Source organism: Nicotiana attenuata, unplaced genomic scaffold (genome assembly GCF_001879085.1).
Source record: "Nicotiana attenuata strain UT unplaced genomic scaffold, NIATTr2, whole genome shotgun sequence".
Classification (NCBI taxonomy): Eukaryota; Viridiplantae; Streptophyta; class Magnoliopsida; order Solanales; family Solanaceae; genus Nicotiana; species Nicotiana attenuata.
The window spans coordinates 3,147-20,061 of record NW_017670905.1 but is presented as its reverse complement, the minus strand read 5'-3'; the positions used below and the strand labels follow the sequence as shown (position 1 = coordinate 20,061).

At 35.9% G+C, this 16,915-nt stretch overlaps 1 pseudogene across 1 annotated transcript; it reads right to left on the bottom strand.

Moving 5' to 3' along the window:
• Nucleotides 1–1,684: 1,684 nt before the first annotated feature.
• On the bottom strand, nt 1,685–11,884 carry LOC109244386 (annotated as a pseudogene). Its single transcript, XR_002070689.1, has 10 exons — nt 11,559–11,884; nt 11,350–11,420; nt 8,709–8,825; nt 8,457–8,623; nt 6,831–6,916; nt 6,668–6,719; nt 5,801–5,866; nt 4,360–4,487; nt 2,374–2,490; nt 1,685–1,949 (listed from the first exon to the last, which is right to left on the bottom strand). The product of XR_002070689.1 is annotated as an autophagy-related protein 3-like (transcript).
• Nucleotides 11,885–16,915: the final 5,031 nt, after the last annotated feature.

Sequence of the window (16,915 nt, the reverse complement as noted above, 5' to 3'; positions counted from 1 at the left end):
TTTCAAAGTCAAAAACCACATTTTCTTAAAAAATTCACATATAAACTTTCCGGAAATCGACACGGACCACGCACGCAAGTCAAAAATTACCAAATTGAGCTATGAAAGGTCTTGTAACACAGAAAGAGAAGCTAGTACTCAAAACGACCTATCGGGTTATAAGAGTGAGTGATATTTAGAGAACCTTGCTAGTCTTTTTTTGTGCTAGTATATGATAGCTACGCATAGACTTTAATCATAAAGTTCAAAATAGAAGAGGTCACACGGAATGGAGCGTTCTTAGAAATTTAAGGAATAGATTCAAATTTCACGTGAAAATCCAGTGATAAAGCTTCAAATAGAAAACTTATGATATCTATAGTAATCTCATAAAATCAAATAAGAATAATCACAGAGATGAAAGTGGTGGAATGCAGGTATGAAAACCGGAGCTAGTGCGTAAATTCGAAAACTTTGATCAGAATCGTTATTAAGGAAACACAAAATTAAAATTGAAAAATAGAGAAAGAGGAAAGATTATGAGAGAGAGAGAGAGAGAGAGAGAGAGAGAGGCGGTTTCAATACTGTCCAACTCGGACGTCAAGCGTAAAGTCAAGAACTATTTGAAAGTTGTTGTGTTGGCCTTAGACGTTTCTGAAAACTCGAAAGCGTTCCACGTCAAAAATAATAAGTAACGAATTCATTTGTCATCAGCATAATTCTGTAAAGAATTTGTTCGTAAGTGGGTATCTCTAATTTTGAAATACTTTTTGCATGTGATATCTTAGATTACTTCTTTCTTCACGTGTAAATGTAAGTTTAATGATCATATATAAACCACATAAAATCATTATCTTTTAAATATATTTCTCTTTCGTCATCCAAAGTATCCTTCTTGTAAGTTTGTTTTGTCAAATTCCACACCATAACTTCGATCCTAAATCCTATAAAACTCCTGGCTATCTTTGTTATTTGGTGTATGAACGAAAAAGAAGTACACGAGAGAATGTTCGAACAGAATTTGGTAGGAAATTATAAGAGCGCTTCCTTGGGAGATCACCGAACTCTGCATAAACATAATGGTTATTTTTAGGCCTATCACTGTGTTGTACGTATTAGACACTTAGATGTTGCAAAAGAATGACATTTCTAAGGGATTCAACTTTAATTCATTGACAATATAATTTTTATATATATAACATTACCTTCCATAACCGATTGTTCCCTTTATTTTTCAAAATAAAAGTTTCTTTTAAATGACCTGATAGTACTGACTTTTGAGCGCTTCATCTAGCCAAGTAGCAATAGGCGGAAAAGAAGTCTAAGCCGAATATCTATACAATTTATGGACTGATTATAGTATTAGCACTTTTATTTGCGAATCCTTTTGTTTAATCTTAACTTAAAAATATGAATAATAAATACATCTTCATAGTTTATTGCCTTCGACTTGTCGTTTTCTTTTCCATATTCTATTAAGATTTTCCTCCTCTAGATTTTAGTCAGTTGAGAAAGTAGATATTTTTCAGGTATACTACCATTTTATTGGACATTCCTTCTGAACCGTGGAGAGGGAGAGTTAAATGGAGACTTCGATGCTAAGTCCCGAGTCCAAACTGAAGTGTAGTAGGGAGAGAGTGCTTTTTAATAAATAGAAAACAATAAATATAAATACGGAAAACAGAACCATCACTTAGAAGGTGGCTCGATTCTTTTCGTTGCTTTCACTCAGTTAACTTTTGAAGACGGCATTAATAAACAATTTCATCGGGCAAATTCACATCTCAAAATAACCTTTAAATCTTCTTGTCAATATACAATAACAAGGATTGCTGACAATTCATCATGCATGCACCACCTATCTAGAAGGAAGTCTATAAACAGTATGTACAATTATCACTGATCATGACACGAACAGATGCATCGTCATCAGAGTAATTGGTGCTTGACATGTTACGTGCAGCATCTATCTGAAATACAAAAAATAAAACAAAGGAAAGAGATTGAAGAAGGTAACATTTATAATCGTCGTCTTACCAAGCCATAGAGAAAAAGAAAGCACCATTTCTGCATCGCCTCTTCCAGAAGAAAGAGAAAAAGAAACAGCGCAGATTAAGAGAATAAGAAAATAAACCTCCCCAAAAAATTTCCATAGAAGATAGATCTTTGAAATAATAACAAGGACAAAGCCTGTGATTTTCTGTAGACCACTTGAGTTGGGCTCCTTTTTCCTACTATACGCCTCTGTAGACCAGAAAAAGTGACGACTCATGCGCTCACGGGCATGGAGATCTCTATTTCCGCTAAAAGCCTTACAAGGTTAATTGACTAATAGAGAGGACAAAGCTATTTCTGATGTATGTTAAGCTTTAGAGATTCGCATAATATACTAACCGAAGGAAGTTGCCTGCAAATCAGGTGCTACTGCTACCAAGATCAAAGTCCATGGTGTAATCGTATTCAATTGTTGGAATAACGGAAGCCATAAACTTCAAGAATAGGAAGAGGTACCTGTCAATGGTGCTTGAGATCAACATCCAGGATGAGACAAAAAGCACATGCAAGTAAAAAAACTAAAAGGAGATCCATATTAAGGACATCATGTGTTTCTATTGTTACGCCAAATATGTCTCAAATCTCAGGTCTACAAACAAGCAACATTTTACTCCCATGAAACCTGCTCAACTTTGAGGATAAAGAAAGAATCAGTGGCTAGAGCAAGATCATCACAATCATTACCATTGAGTTTATTTCTTCCTTTCTGTGGCTACAGGTGGGACTATTGAGAAACACCGTAGATGGTAACCTTAGGTTAAGTAGACATAAGAGTGTATGCACTGAGAGTGCACTCCCCATAAATCATACTAATGATGATAAAGTGAGATTTGATGGATTGTGGCACCGAAATGCAGCAATGCAAATATTCAGGCTCAGCTAATTTTAGGACTTGTATGCTAACCAGGGCTTGTCCAGCTAACCCATAAGGGATCTCTCAGTCAAAGAAATAGTGTCACAATATTGTTATGTGATAGAACAATACCTACAAAGATGAAAGGCAATCCGTATAGAACGATAGTGAGACCAACAATAATTAATGGGAATGAATGTTTGGCCTTTAGGGACTAATATATCCACAAGATGAGTGTTGTAGAAATGGAAATGCTAAGTTGGATGTCGGGTCATGCAGAATTGAACAAGCTTTGAAATAATTACATTTGGCAGATGGTGCAAGTTGCACACAGGATAAAATGAGATTTGGTTTAGATTGTCTGATCATGTCCAACGTAGACCTCGAAATGCTGTGAGTGTGTGACAATATGATGAATGAAGGTCATAAAAGAAACAAGATAGACCAAAAACTACATGGAAGCTATAATCTCTCTGGATCAATAGATATTTAACCAAAAAAAAGAAACATAACACGATTTCCAAAGAATCCATGTAATTTAACTCAGTAAACCATATAGGAATAACTGTAAAATTTATAGAAGTCCTAATTTGTTGTAAACTTAGTATTGGAATGAAATTGAACTGAATAGAAGGGCAAAGATATAGAAAATTCACATAACGGACGCCAATTATTTGGGATTGAGACACAGTTAATTGATCGATTGATATTCTCTAATATGCAATGATGAAACAATGTAGAAAAAAATGTGGTGTCAATGAAACAAGAGCTACATTGCTTTTTAGAACTAGAAGAGTATCGTTAAAAACTCTTGCTTGCAACTATACTATTGATGTCAGTATTATACTCCTACATTTGTAATGAAAATTTTGATGTTACTAGTAAAAGCTAGATCGAGAAGGTATGGGGTAAAATAATGTCTCACAGTTCTACAAAGCATGTCAAGACGAAGACTAGAAATCATAATTATAGTGCATAATTTTTTCCGATAAAAGGGCTAAAGATTTCTTAATAAAGCAAGTACTCTGTTTCTGATCATATGAATTTCCATTTGTATATTCTGCTACCGTGTCTATCGTTGCTAAAATATGATCCTGCAGCTGTATGAAACCTTCTCATGGTAGACAGACGAACTATAAAGAAAAATTCCTAGATCAATACAGCAAGCTAAACAACTTTCAGGGGAGACACCATTGTATCACTAAAATTTGAATGTCAAAGCATCAACTTCCTTAAAAAATTATATGACAAAATGAACAAAATCTCCATATCATTGTAGCTAGATAGTATAGCCCTTTTATATGTAACAACAAAATTTTCATGTGCATGCTAACTTCAGAAATAAATACATCTACGAGTTGTAAGTATCCCCAAATAACCAAATTAGAATTCAGACAGGTAATATATGAGTGTGAATATGCATACTGCTGATTGAAAAACACAACGATACTACATGAGATATTAGAGTTTACTTGTCAACTTCAGGCTCAACTCCTCGCGACATGAGAACATCAATAATTTTCTTCATCACAGCCCCGTGCCGACAAGGATGTACTGAAGCATGTTTCCCTGGAAGATGTGGATGATCTTCAATGGTCACCTGAGTTAACGATGTTGGGAACAAAGATTAAAATGAACATCGTCATTCAAAATAATTGCAGTTAAAAAGGAAATATATAGGGTTAGAAAAAAGAAAATTTAATAATCTGTGTGATGGCCCATTCAGTTGTTCAGTTGCCATCTACAACTTGGTTCACTAACAAATATTTTGGTCAGCTAAAATGGCCACTGCTGTCCTCGACAGTGTCACTGGTGGGTTCAGTTTGTACCAAATGGATTTGGTTTTTTACCATTTCGCGAAATCAGTTTTGGAAATTTTTCAAAAATCAAGCAATAGCTTGGGTGAAAATTAGAAAATCTCAAGCAGAAGTCTGGATGTTCTTCACAGATAATATGTATCAACTCAAAGCAAGCATTCAAGCTCTATTATGTCTAAGAACCAGAAAGAAATGAACCTTTGAAAAAAGTTATTCTGGTCAAAATATGTAAAACAAACCATTTCTCAGGCCTCATTTCAGTTGTATTTCTTAGGAAATGGCTGAATTGGAGAGAGAGAGAGAGAGAGAGAGAGAGAGAGAGTGAGAGAGAGAGAGAGAGAGAGAGAGAGAGAGATTGAGTGAGCGTTCATTGCCAATCCAATTAGACAGCACTGATCTGAGCACAAGGAAGATGGCAAGTGGTTGTAGTGGGAGAAGGAAGTAAAAATATAAACAATAAACTTTTGACAAATTATGCCAACATTTAGTTTTTTACTTCAAAATCTTAATTTAACTAAAAGAACTAAAATGATATTAAAACAATAGAAAAGTTGATAAGTTGAATAAAAAATGCATGCGCTTGAGACTAGACCTCCAGATGCCAATTAAGCAAGGAAGAAATAACCACCTATAACCGAACTACCAACCCATGTTTGATATGACAGAATGTTCTATTTCATCAGTTTTTCATACAGTTTCGCGCGATAATTTTTCAAAACCCACATTGTAATACTGATCATTTCATAGATTAAAATTGAAATGAATGGAATTTTGAAATATCTAAATGAATAATCTGAAGTTTTTTTTATCAAGAACTAAATGAATAATAAGTTATTTCATTTGGTTAGTTTCCAATCGTTTATAACTGAATAATGCACAGTCTGAGACTGGCTGAGCAAACGGCAATACTGTCTTGTTAGAACTACTCAAAGAATTAGTCAAAAGGAGTAATCATCCAACTTTGCATGTGTTGTACAGTTGTATACTTTGGAGCCTAACTACTGTAACTTCATTTACAAACCAAACTACAGCAATGGAATAACCTATTTAAAGCTCGTCTCCAAGTAGCATTTAGACCTAAAAGATGTGTCTCAACCGTTTTGCGTGCATGGTTTGACTGACATCCTCAAAGTACGAGCTCTGGTTGCAAAAGCATCCTTGACTGTCACAAAAAATCAAGAATAGTTCACTGTGTTGCAATCGGATCATGATGTTTTCCTCGAGGACCAGGAATGCATGTTCTAACAAAGAAAGAGAATCGTCTTTCTCCAAAAGCACAAGTAGTATAATACTCATGCAGTGGATATTATTAAGAACCTTAAAAATAAGACACTTCCATAATTTCAACAAGTGGAAAATGTCATTGTTCACAATGTCATCGTTGTGCAGATCTTGGATATTGTAAATAGAATTAGAATAAGGAGAACAATGCATATTTTGCACAGAAAATTATGGCGAAATAAACCAAAGTATAATTTGTGTATATAAAGAAGAAAAACAACCTCAATGCTAAGTCTCAAATTGACTTAAGTTGGACAAAACATTACCTTATTCATATTTGGATAAGAGGAAAATAAATGTAGAATAAAGCACTATCAGAAGATCTGAGTTCATCAAACATATATACAAAGTGATATCAGAAAGAATAACATAAATGGCATCGTCAGCTTTTTAAGCTGACAGTCCTTGACCTGAGGTAACAGGAGTAAAGCCAACACTCTCAAAAGTACATTAGTAAACCTATTTAAAATACTCCTAAAAAAAAAAAAAAAAAGAGACAACCAAAAGATCTAGGTAAACTCTAGTTGTATTATCCATTTCTTCAGCTGTATGGTTACTAAATTGTTTGTTTCATGAATATGTCAGACCATCTGGCAACTATTTCCATCATAATCACAAGTCGAAAGTGTAGTCATTATGCAATTATATATTTAAGGCAATTATAATTTTTATTGTGGCTGACCTCATCATATCCAGTGAGCCATACACGAGGCGTTTGATAGTACTTGTCATACCTGCAAAAAGTACAGATGGACATCTGTCAAAACACTTAATATATACTTTTCTTCAATGGGAAGCGCATGAAATAGCCAACATACAAAATCTAATGAATGAAGCTCACTTACGTGATGCTGATATCATATGTTCGTGTTCTTAGAATGTTGTCATCATCAGGCTCATGAGCCACAAGATATGTAGTCTGAAGGGTAGCCTGCAAGAAATTATGAGATGTTAACCATTTAGGTATTGTATGTAGATGGAATAATCTCAAAGCTGAGAATTTACTGAGATCCAACCAAATTGAACTTTGTACCAGAACAAAGCACAGAGCAAAGTATTCTTTTTCTTCTATTTTGGAAAAGAATGGAAAGCTAGTTAATAGTCAGTGAACTGAAAGATAGGACAGCTTCCAGAAAGCATAAACAGAATTTTCTTACATATAACTGTATCAAATAGAATATACACACACATATAAACACATATATACATACAAACATACATATCGATAAGGTAAATAATTTTATTAATAATGAGAAAATCTCCCGTATACACATAAAGGCAGTATCCCAAAAAGTAGAGAATCTACACCATAAAATTTTCTTATATATATTATCAGGGGGCAGAGGTATGTAGAGCCAACGGGTTCAATTGAATCCCCTTGGTGGTAAAATTATACTGGGTAAAGAGGGAAGAAAACGAATTTTTTAGTTATATATGAGCTGTTGAATCCCTTAACATAAAGGAAGAATTTTTTATAGTCGCAAAGAGGGTTCAAAAATTGCTTTACGTCGCAGCTTCAAATCCCAAGTGTTACATTCTAGTATTTTTTCTGAATCCCCTTGCATAACTTTTGGAATCTATACCATGAAAAAATGAACTTGAAAGGAGACAAAGAAGACAAAAGAAAGGAGGTTTTATTTTTTTATCAAGTAAGATTCGAAAAGCAGAGAGTTATTAAACCTTCCCTATGGCAATAAACTTATTTTAAGATCTTGTACACCTGCTCCGGTCCTTACGCGGGCAAGGAGATGCTAACAATTGTTCACTATTGAGTCGTGAATTACTTCATTGCAAACTGTTGTAGTTATTGCACTTCTAAGCTATTCGGTAATCGGTATCTACCATTAGCTTCTTCCTTTTTTATAATAGAGAAATCCCAAGCGCTAGTGTTGCACGGTTCGAAACCTAGTAGATAATGGACCCGCCCCTCTACCCTTCTCGCCTTAAATACCAAGTTTTGGCAGCAACAGGGCTTGAACTTGACCCACACATTACGCATTGCACTCTTACCACTAGATCAAAGCCCTAGGGGCTATTCAGCTGTTTAAAAAACACCTTGTAGCCATTAAACATTTCTCTTTCTAAAATTATTATTCGTAGAATAGATACATATTTAACTGTCAGCATCATAGAAGTCTTAACGAGAACCATTTCGTTGGTTAGATGATTGTACGAGTATTTATTGTGACACTTCTGCGAACAATTACCAAATGAAATGAAAGTACTTTTTATAAACTCTCAATTAGATCACCAGCAAAATCATCATCAAAGGTCATGTAGATTAGCAAGGCACTTTAGATGAAAAGCATGAACTGCTATAGCAAACAGATAGTGGATCATGATTCTGTACAAAACCATTGGAGGACTTTTTAATATCAAATACAAGATAAAATGGTATGCTGTTACGACTAATCACTAATTATACAGATCTTAAAACTAAAATACATACACAAATAGAGACAGCTTCTTACAGGATCTGTTTCTATAAGATTGTCAGCTTCCTCGTACTCTCCCATGTCAGGTATGTCTTCCTCTTCCTCGCCTCCAACGTACGACGGGTTTGACTGGATAGAGTTCTTTTTGCTGATCTCTAATGCTTCTATAGATGGCAAGTTATCATCCTCAGCACCTTTGTTTTCTAAGAAATAAATGGGACATAATTGTCACAAGGCAAAATGGATAAAACTCAATTTGTTATTGGGAAGTACACATATACCAGATACCTTTTGGTTTCCCATGAGTTGCCAGCCAACCATCATTGTCCTCGTTATCAAGCAGAACTTCACCTCCTGCAGCCTCATATTCTTCCTCTACTGATGCAGCTCTTCTCAGACAAGGAACTGCATACAAAGTTAAAGTGGCACGTCATCTAAACTGGCACATAACAGAAGTGCTACATTCTTTTTTTTTTTTTTAGTTTCTGTAAGACGACTAGAGAACGTCTATGAATGATGGAATATCAAAAAGAAGGGCCAAGAAAACTACAAGATACAGACATCCACCTTTTTTTGGCCAGGATGAGGTGCCAAAATTCTTAATAAGTATGAAAACAGAAGGTGATCCCCAAGAGAGAGAGTTTCAAATATTGTCTGTTATCCAAAGCAGCAGGGAGATTGACAAGGATGTTATACATCATATTGGAGCGGGGTGGATGAGATGGAGGCTCGCATCTGGTGTTCTGTGTGATAAGAATGTGCCACCAAGACTTAAGGGCAAGTTCTACAGAGTGGTAGTTAGACAGACTATGTTGTATGGCACTGAGTGTTGGCCAGTCAAGAAGTCCCATGTCCAAAAGATGAAAGTAGCAGAGATGAGGATGTTAAGATGGATGTGTGGGCATACCAGGAAAGATAAGATTAGGAATAAAGTTATTAGAGACAAGGTGAGAGTGGCCCTAGTGGAGGACAAATTGCGGGAATCGAGGCTGAGATGGTTCGGGCACGTGATGAGGAGAGACATAGATGCCCCGGTTAGGAGGTGTGAGAGGTTGACCATGTCGGGCCTAAGGAAGGGTAAAGGTACGCCAAAGAAGTATTGGACAGAGGTGATTAGGCAGGACATGGCATTGCTTCAACTTACCGAGGACATGACCCTAAATAGTAAATAGGAAGGTGTGGAGGTCGTGAATTAAAGTTGAAGGTTGATAGGTAGTCGAGAGTTTCTCCCAGTCTTACCACTAGTATTAGTAATATTCTTATATTTTCTTGTTCCTAGATCTTTTTTATTACACGTTGTGTCATTCTTACCGGTAGTATTAGTACTATTCTTGTATTTCGTATTTCTAGATCTTTGTTATTATACGTTGTGTCTTTCTTTTTTCTTGATGTTCTTATTGTTGGTTGCTTCCTTTCTGTTGTTCCTTGAGCCGAGGGTCTATCGGAAACAGCCTCTCTACCTTCACAAGGCAGGGTAAGGTCTGCGTACACATTGCTCTCCCCTGACCCCACTTGTGGAATTACACTAGGTTTGTTGTTGTTGTTGTTACCTAGGAGAAGGTGAGTGAGCAAGGTAGGAACACGATATAGCATTAGGCGACATGAATATCCTTAGCAATTAGCAAGATGCTTAAGCTGATATAATAGGAGCAGATTGAAACACAGATCCAGTGCATAATATGTCTTAGGCAATACAGTTCTTAGTCTTGCTTCCTAACCCCATGGTTACTTCCCAGGGCCATCAGAAGCTTGCTTGAAACACAAAGATGCTGAGCAAAACATGAGTGGGGAGATGAAGTTACTAGTCTAGTTTCCTATCCTCATGACTACTTTCCATAAGCGTCAAGTTTTGTTTGTCCTATAAGTAGGGGTGTTCATGGTTTGGTTTGGATCGGTTTTCCCCGAAAAAGAAACCAAACCAAGTAAGTCGATTTTTCAAATATTAGAACCAAACCAAACCAATTAAGTCAGTTTTTTCTCGATTCGGTTTATGTCGGATTTAGTCGGTTTTTCGATTTTTTCGGTTATTTGTCGGTTTTTTTCTTAAATATACGATATACACTACCAAACACATATTTCGGCGACCACATTTTCAACGTAACACTATCAAATCAATTGCCCTTTTAGAAATCTATTATTTATCAAGATATATTGATGATAACTGAATTAAATAGCGATGAATAATTTAAGGACTCAATTAAAAATATATTATTTTTAACACGAAATGAATTCTTACACTTAACAAAAGAAAACTACCAATCAAATTAGAATGTAAAGGTAAAGAACTATACTAAAAATGCAAACTATTAACATTTACCATAAATTTTTGAAACTTTGTACAAAAATATACATATATATAGGTGTAATAATGAATTTGAAATAGCTACTCCTATAGTCGGTTTGGTTCGGTTTTTTTCTGATTAAAACCATAACCAAACCAAATTTGATCGGTTTTTAAAATTCAAAACCAAAACCAAACCAAACCAAAAAGTATCGGTTTTTTTGGTCGGTTTGGTTTGGTTTTCGGTTTTTCAGGTTTGTATGAACACCCCTGCCTATAAGATTATTAAACCTCCCTTTCCCTGTAGGCTCTTGAAATTCCATAAAAAGGTTTAACAAGTTAGTATTACAAATTATCAGTTCTGGATTCTGATGAAGGAGAATTTATATTTACATTCCCAGAAATCAATGGATACATTAACTGTGTTAAAACTAGGCATATGCAACAAACTTACTTCCTAGTTTTTTGGTTCATTTGAGAGGATCAGAATTTAGCTTAAAGTTAAGTCGGGTTTATTCTAATAAGTGTAAATTTAGCAGTAATTAAGTGTAAAGAATGAAGTCATCATGCACTAGGTAGCTCATATATTCTCCAAACACATCAAATTCTATGAGAAGTATTGGTAGAATGATGGTTATAGATAAGTACCATTTCTAGTGATCAGGAATTGCTTGTCAGCTGGTAAATATGACTTCCTCTTACTAGGGTCACCTGATTCCCTGTTAATGAACAATGAACCATGATATAACAATTAGATGCAATATAATGAGCTCATACAAATTACAAATACTCTGAAATTAGATCTAATCTCATAGGCCAAGAATTGGAAAAAACGGTATATGTGAAAGATTGATTACCAAGACCAGGTAGGGCATTTGGAGACAAGATTATCGCCAGCAATAACGAACTCGTTAACGCTGAGAACGCCTTTCTCTTTGAAAGCAGAGACGGTACGAGGACTTGTGATTCTCTCTACCGTCCCTTTGAACGCTCCGTGCAGCTGCGATAGCACCATTATACCGTTTTGGATTGTATGAGCAATTGACTGAGAGTCCAAAATTGTGAGAATCGAAGTTGAAGGCTTTCGTCTATGGTACTCTTTCGGGAGTTGAAGACAGGGTGTTTCGCCTTCTCGATGTTCTTTTTGGAGACTAATTTGATGATTTATTTGTGACGTGGTTTCTTATGTATGCTGTACTTTGAAGTTGATTAAAGGTTCAACTTAATTCAATTCGTGTTTAACTTTAATACGACATGAATTAATGTTAATTCGAATTTAGTTAAGCTCTTGAGAGTTTTTCTTCTTTTTTTTAAATAAAAAATACTTAATTTTTATCTAAAGCAAAACAAAACCAATTATCTAAATTTCTTAGTAAATATACAAATCAAACCAAATAGAACCGATATTTTGTTTTAATTTTGTCATTTTCTAATTTTTCTTTCACGTGAAATATACTTTCATTCCGTTCAATATACTAGAACTAAATACATAATCTTTAATATATTGATATATGTCTAATAATGATGAACAACTTAATTAATCTATATCTATCTATCTATCTATATCTATCTATATCTATCTATCTATCTATATCTATATCTATATCTATCAATATCTATCTATCTATCTATATTATTATAAAAGCACGAATGTTGAACGACTAAAATATCCTCAAAATATTGATTGACTTTTGTTTAACCGAAAATTAGATTTTAGGTCAAAGCTTAAATTTAGAAGAACTCGGTTTACTGATAATCGGAAAAAATATATAAGAAAGAGATTTGAAAATGATATAATCAGAAAGCAAATTAATCAAAGTATCTTTCAGTGGTCTCTCCCCTTTTTTGTTTGTGACTTTCCCTTTTATAGTCGTTTTGGGAATACAGACTTTACATTTGCCATAATAAGACAATTATGGGTAATTAATGACCTTAAATGTTACGCTATGCAATCATATACATTAAATACATATTCTCTAACGTTTCTAGTATTTAATACTCATTAAATGCTGTATCTGGGCTCTTTTTTGCTGTCAGATTCATTCCTTTGACTCTTCTCGATCTTTAACCTTTGAATGTCTTGAATAGGTACGAGCGTTGAATTATTTGTATGACTGCTCGTGCCTTCTTTATTTAACTTGCTCGTATCTGTTGTTGCTCGTGTCTATTAACCAACCTTAATTCTTTGACTGTTTGATCAGTCTACGTGTCATGACATGTCACCCATATATATATAAATACAATTTTTCCCAATACAGATAGTCCCCCCACTTACCATTTATTCGTCAGTTTGAATATTTGGGAAGTGGAATTCATTAAAGGAGAATTTTTGTCACCATTAATGTTCTGACAGAGTTGACGCTTCAATTATCACTTTCATTTAATGCTTTAGACTCATGTCATCTTCTTATTGGTTCCACAGTTTACAACACTTTTTCAGGCTGTCTTTTCGGCTCCACTGTTCATGAAGTATCACTTACCATTATTGTGATCCTTCTATTACTGCATTTTTACTTTTGACGGTCGCCCATCAGTATAAATTCAATTTTTCCTTTTACCTTTTACCACATAAAACTTTTTCCTCGAACACTTGAATTGTGCGCATCTCTGTTTACTTATTTTTCTTCCTCATCATGTCTTCTTCGAACCCTAACCCTAAGAGAGTTCCTATTTTAGACAATTTTCCCAATGCCCCTGTTAGACACAGAAGGGGTGGGAGACTTCGTAGCTTAGGATCCTCTCGTGGTGGTGGTTCTGCCATGCCTTCTCCTAGACCTGGTTCTTCCTCTAGAACTAGAGGTTCTTTTACTCAAAAATCATCTTCTAAGAGCAAGGAGGCCTCTGAACCATTACAGGAACCCTTGGTAGAAGAAATAGTCCCTAACGATTTATCTTTTCAGCACGATAGACAATCACTTCAGACCCAAATTTCTGGTTTAGATCGTGCTGATACTTACCCCACTATGATTACAGAAATTTTAGCTCCCATAGTTCGCAAAGATTGTCACTGGAGTAACGATTTTCCCATTATAATCCCCAATCCAAATCAGAGGATTACTTCATATATGACTGGACTCTCTTTCGTTTACACATACCCTTTTACTCTTGGGTTTAAACCAGCTATCGACCCAGTAATTCTCGATTTCTGTCGTTTCTTCAAAGTTTGTTTAGCACAGATTGGCCCGCTTGTATGGAGGGTTGTTGCTTGTTTAAGGCATCTGGCCAATTTGGCAAACGTTGATTTCACCTTCTCCCACCTAATTCATCTATACTCCCTTAGACTTTTTCGTAATGGCGTCTTTACCTTAGTGGCTAGGAGTAAGAGGGTTTTGGTGAGCCCAGAAGATGATAAGGATCGTGGCTGGTATGCCCGATTTGTTGCTGCCCCCACAGTTGGTTTAGTGGGTGAACAAAACGTTCCCTTCCATGAGAAGTGGAACTTTGCACGTAAGTCTCTCATCTCTCTCGTACCTCTTTCTTTCGAATTTACAAATTTCTTTAACTTTGTTTCCTCTTTTTTTTTAGCAACCATGGGAGTTGTAGAGAACATTCCCAATTTTCGTGGCTGGGTAGATAAATTGTTGAAGATCGCTCCTATGGAGGCTAGGTCTTGGAAATTTATTTCCAATCGTCATGGTTGGAAAGTAAAGACTCACGGTATGAGTTTTTGTCTTTCTCATATGTAAAATTTTTCCCTTTATTGCCTTAACTTTCAATTTTCTCTTTGTCAGGTTTTGCTATTCGAGGTGTTACTGCTGAAGCAGTTGCAGCTTCTCGTTTAGGAACCCAACTTTCTTTAGAAAGAGTGCTCAGGATATTCTTCTGAAAAGAAAAACCGCAGACGATGATAGCTCCGACGAAGAAGAGGAGGATGGTTCCTTGGTGAAAAGGCCAAGAGTTCGGAGACGTATCGTCTCTGACGAAGCTGAAGTTTCTCATCATCTTTCTCCTACCGGGCCTGTTAATCTCGTCTCTGATGATGATGTTGCTACCCCTCATGATACTCATGAGTCGATTAACCAGCTTTTCATTAGTGGTTTTGAGAGTGGCGAGTTAGGACCCGTTTTGGATGAACCTCCCCTATCTTCCTCTTCAACTCCCATATCTTCAGTTCCTTCCCTTCTTTCTTCTGCCGTGCCTTTGGTTCCTTCCTTATCTACTCCAACTTCTTCCGTGCCTTTGGTTCCTTCGCTGCTGTTTTTTCTTCTTCTACCGCTCCTCCTTCTACTGTCCACAATATAGAAGCGGGTTCTACAAGTAAAAGGATTGCTATGAGGAGCGTGACTATCGAAGTGCCTGCTAACAATAGCCTTTTGAGGAAATCCGGTCAGGCGGATGTTTGGCTTGAACCTTTAATAGGTCAAATTGAGAAAGAAAAAATGAATAGCCATAGCTGCCTGACTCTGATGAACGACATAGTTCATTCCACCTTGAAGGTATCCCCCTTCTTTCTTTAATTTTGCCAGAATTTTTCTAGAATTCTAATTTTTCTTTCCTTATCATTTTCAGGCCAACCTTATTGGTACAGAGCTGATGAGCAGAATTTCATTATTAGAAAAGAGTGGCACGTGATTCAAAGAGGGAAGCTCGTGACTTTCAGTTGGAAGCAGCTAATTGGAAGGACCAATTTGATAGTGCTCAAATAACAATAGAAGATTTACAAGAGAGTAAGAATAACCTGGAACAGCAGGTGAGAGCATTAACTTCAGAGCTTGCGGTTGTTAAGGCTTCTTCAAGTCAGGCTGAGAAAGAAAGAGAGCGTCTCGAGTCTTCTTTCTCAGAACAATTATCTAAATCAAGTGAAGAGATTAGAGAGCTAAGAGCTCTTTTAAGTCAAAAAGAAGTTTATGCTGGAGATTTGATGCAGAATTTGACTCAAACCCAAGAAAATCTGCGAACTTCTGAAGACCAGGTGAAGGCCTTAGAAAAATCTCATGCCTCTCTCCAAGCCTCTTATAACTCAGCTCTGAATGAAAATGAGGGTCTCAAAAATGAAATTGCTGCTTGGGAAAGAGATTATGAGCTTCTTGAAGATAAGGCTGCAGTTGATGTAAGCTGGGCTTTTCTGAACTCCCGTCGTGATGCCTTAGTTGAAGCCAGCCAAGAAAACTTTAATCTGGAGTCAGAGTTAGCTAAGGTGATGGAGACTATTGAAAAATCTCAACAACCATTGGACTTCCCTTCTCCCGCGATTGAAGTTTTCGAAGCTGAAGCTATCGGAGTTGATGTTCCCGTGGGTGAAGTTCCCTTAACTGAAACTTCTGCGGTTGAAGTCCTCATGACCGCTGGAATTGCCCGGGTGATGCACCCTCTTCAAGCTCATCCGTGCCCCTTATTGCAAGTCAAGTTGAAACTTCATCTATTGATACTCCAATGGTCGGAAATCAACCCACTTCCGTTGGTGATGTTGTTCCAGTTGAGCCCGCTGATGATCCTTCTTCAATCCTTTCCTCTTAGTGAAAAAATTTATATCTGTTTTTGAATTCCTTTTTGCAGGTACCTGTTTGGAAAACCGTGTTTAAAGTTTTTGGGTTCATTTGAGAGTTTTTGTAATCAAACCCTTGGTTATTACTTGAGGGTTGATTTTTAGAAGTACAAGTCCCCAAGTCTTGTTATGGGGCATTTTGTATAAACAATGTGATGACTAAGTTTATACTTAGTCTTTAGTTTTAAATATTAAGAAGTTTTTATTATCATTGAACTTCCGTCTGTTCTATTCTTGCCTTTTTATTTTTAAGGACTTAAAGAATAGTCTGCATTTTTGTTCTTTGAAAAATGCTTCTGTTAATCCCATGACTAAATAACATGAGTTTTATAAAATAGGGCTCTTTTATATTTTGACACTTAATGAAGAAGACGTCTCAACTTCATAATGGTGTGATCATACGATAAAAGAAATAGGAACACACATGTTTTTCGCAATAACTTCGACAAATTTTTATTTCTGAACTAACAAGTTTTGAATAATACTTTACGTGTGTTTGAATTACATCTATAACTTTCTCGTAACTGTTTTCCTTGTAACAGATTTATACAAGAGATGAACAATAGATACGGGGTTTTCCCTTATAACCCGTTTTAGTATATAGTCCCTTTAGCTCCAAAACATTAGGAAGAGTTTGAGGGATGACTCCATTGTTCTTATGGGAAAGAATACTACGATGCCATGACTTCGTAACTTTCACTCCGCACTTGATTCTTCTAAGCTTGATTT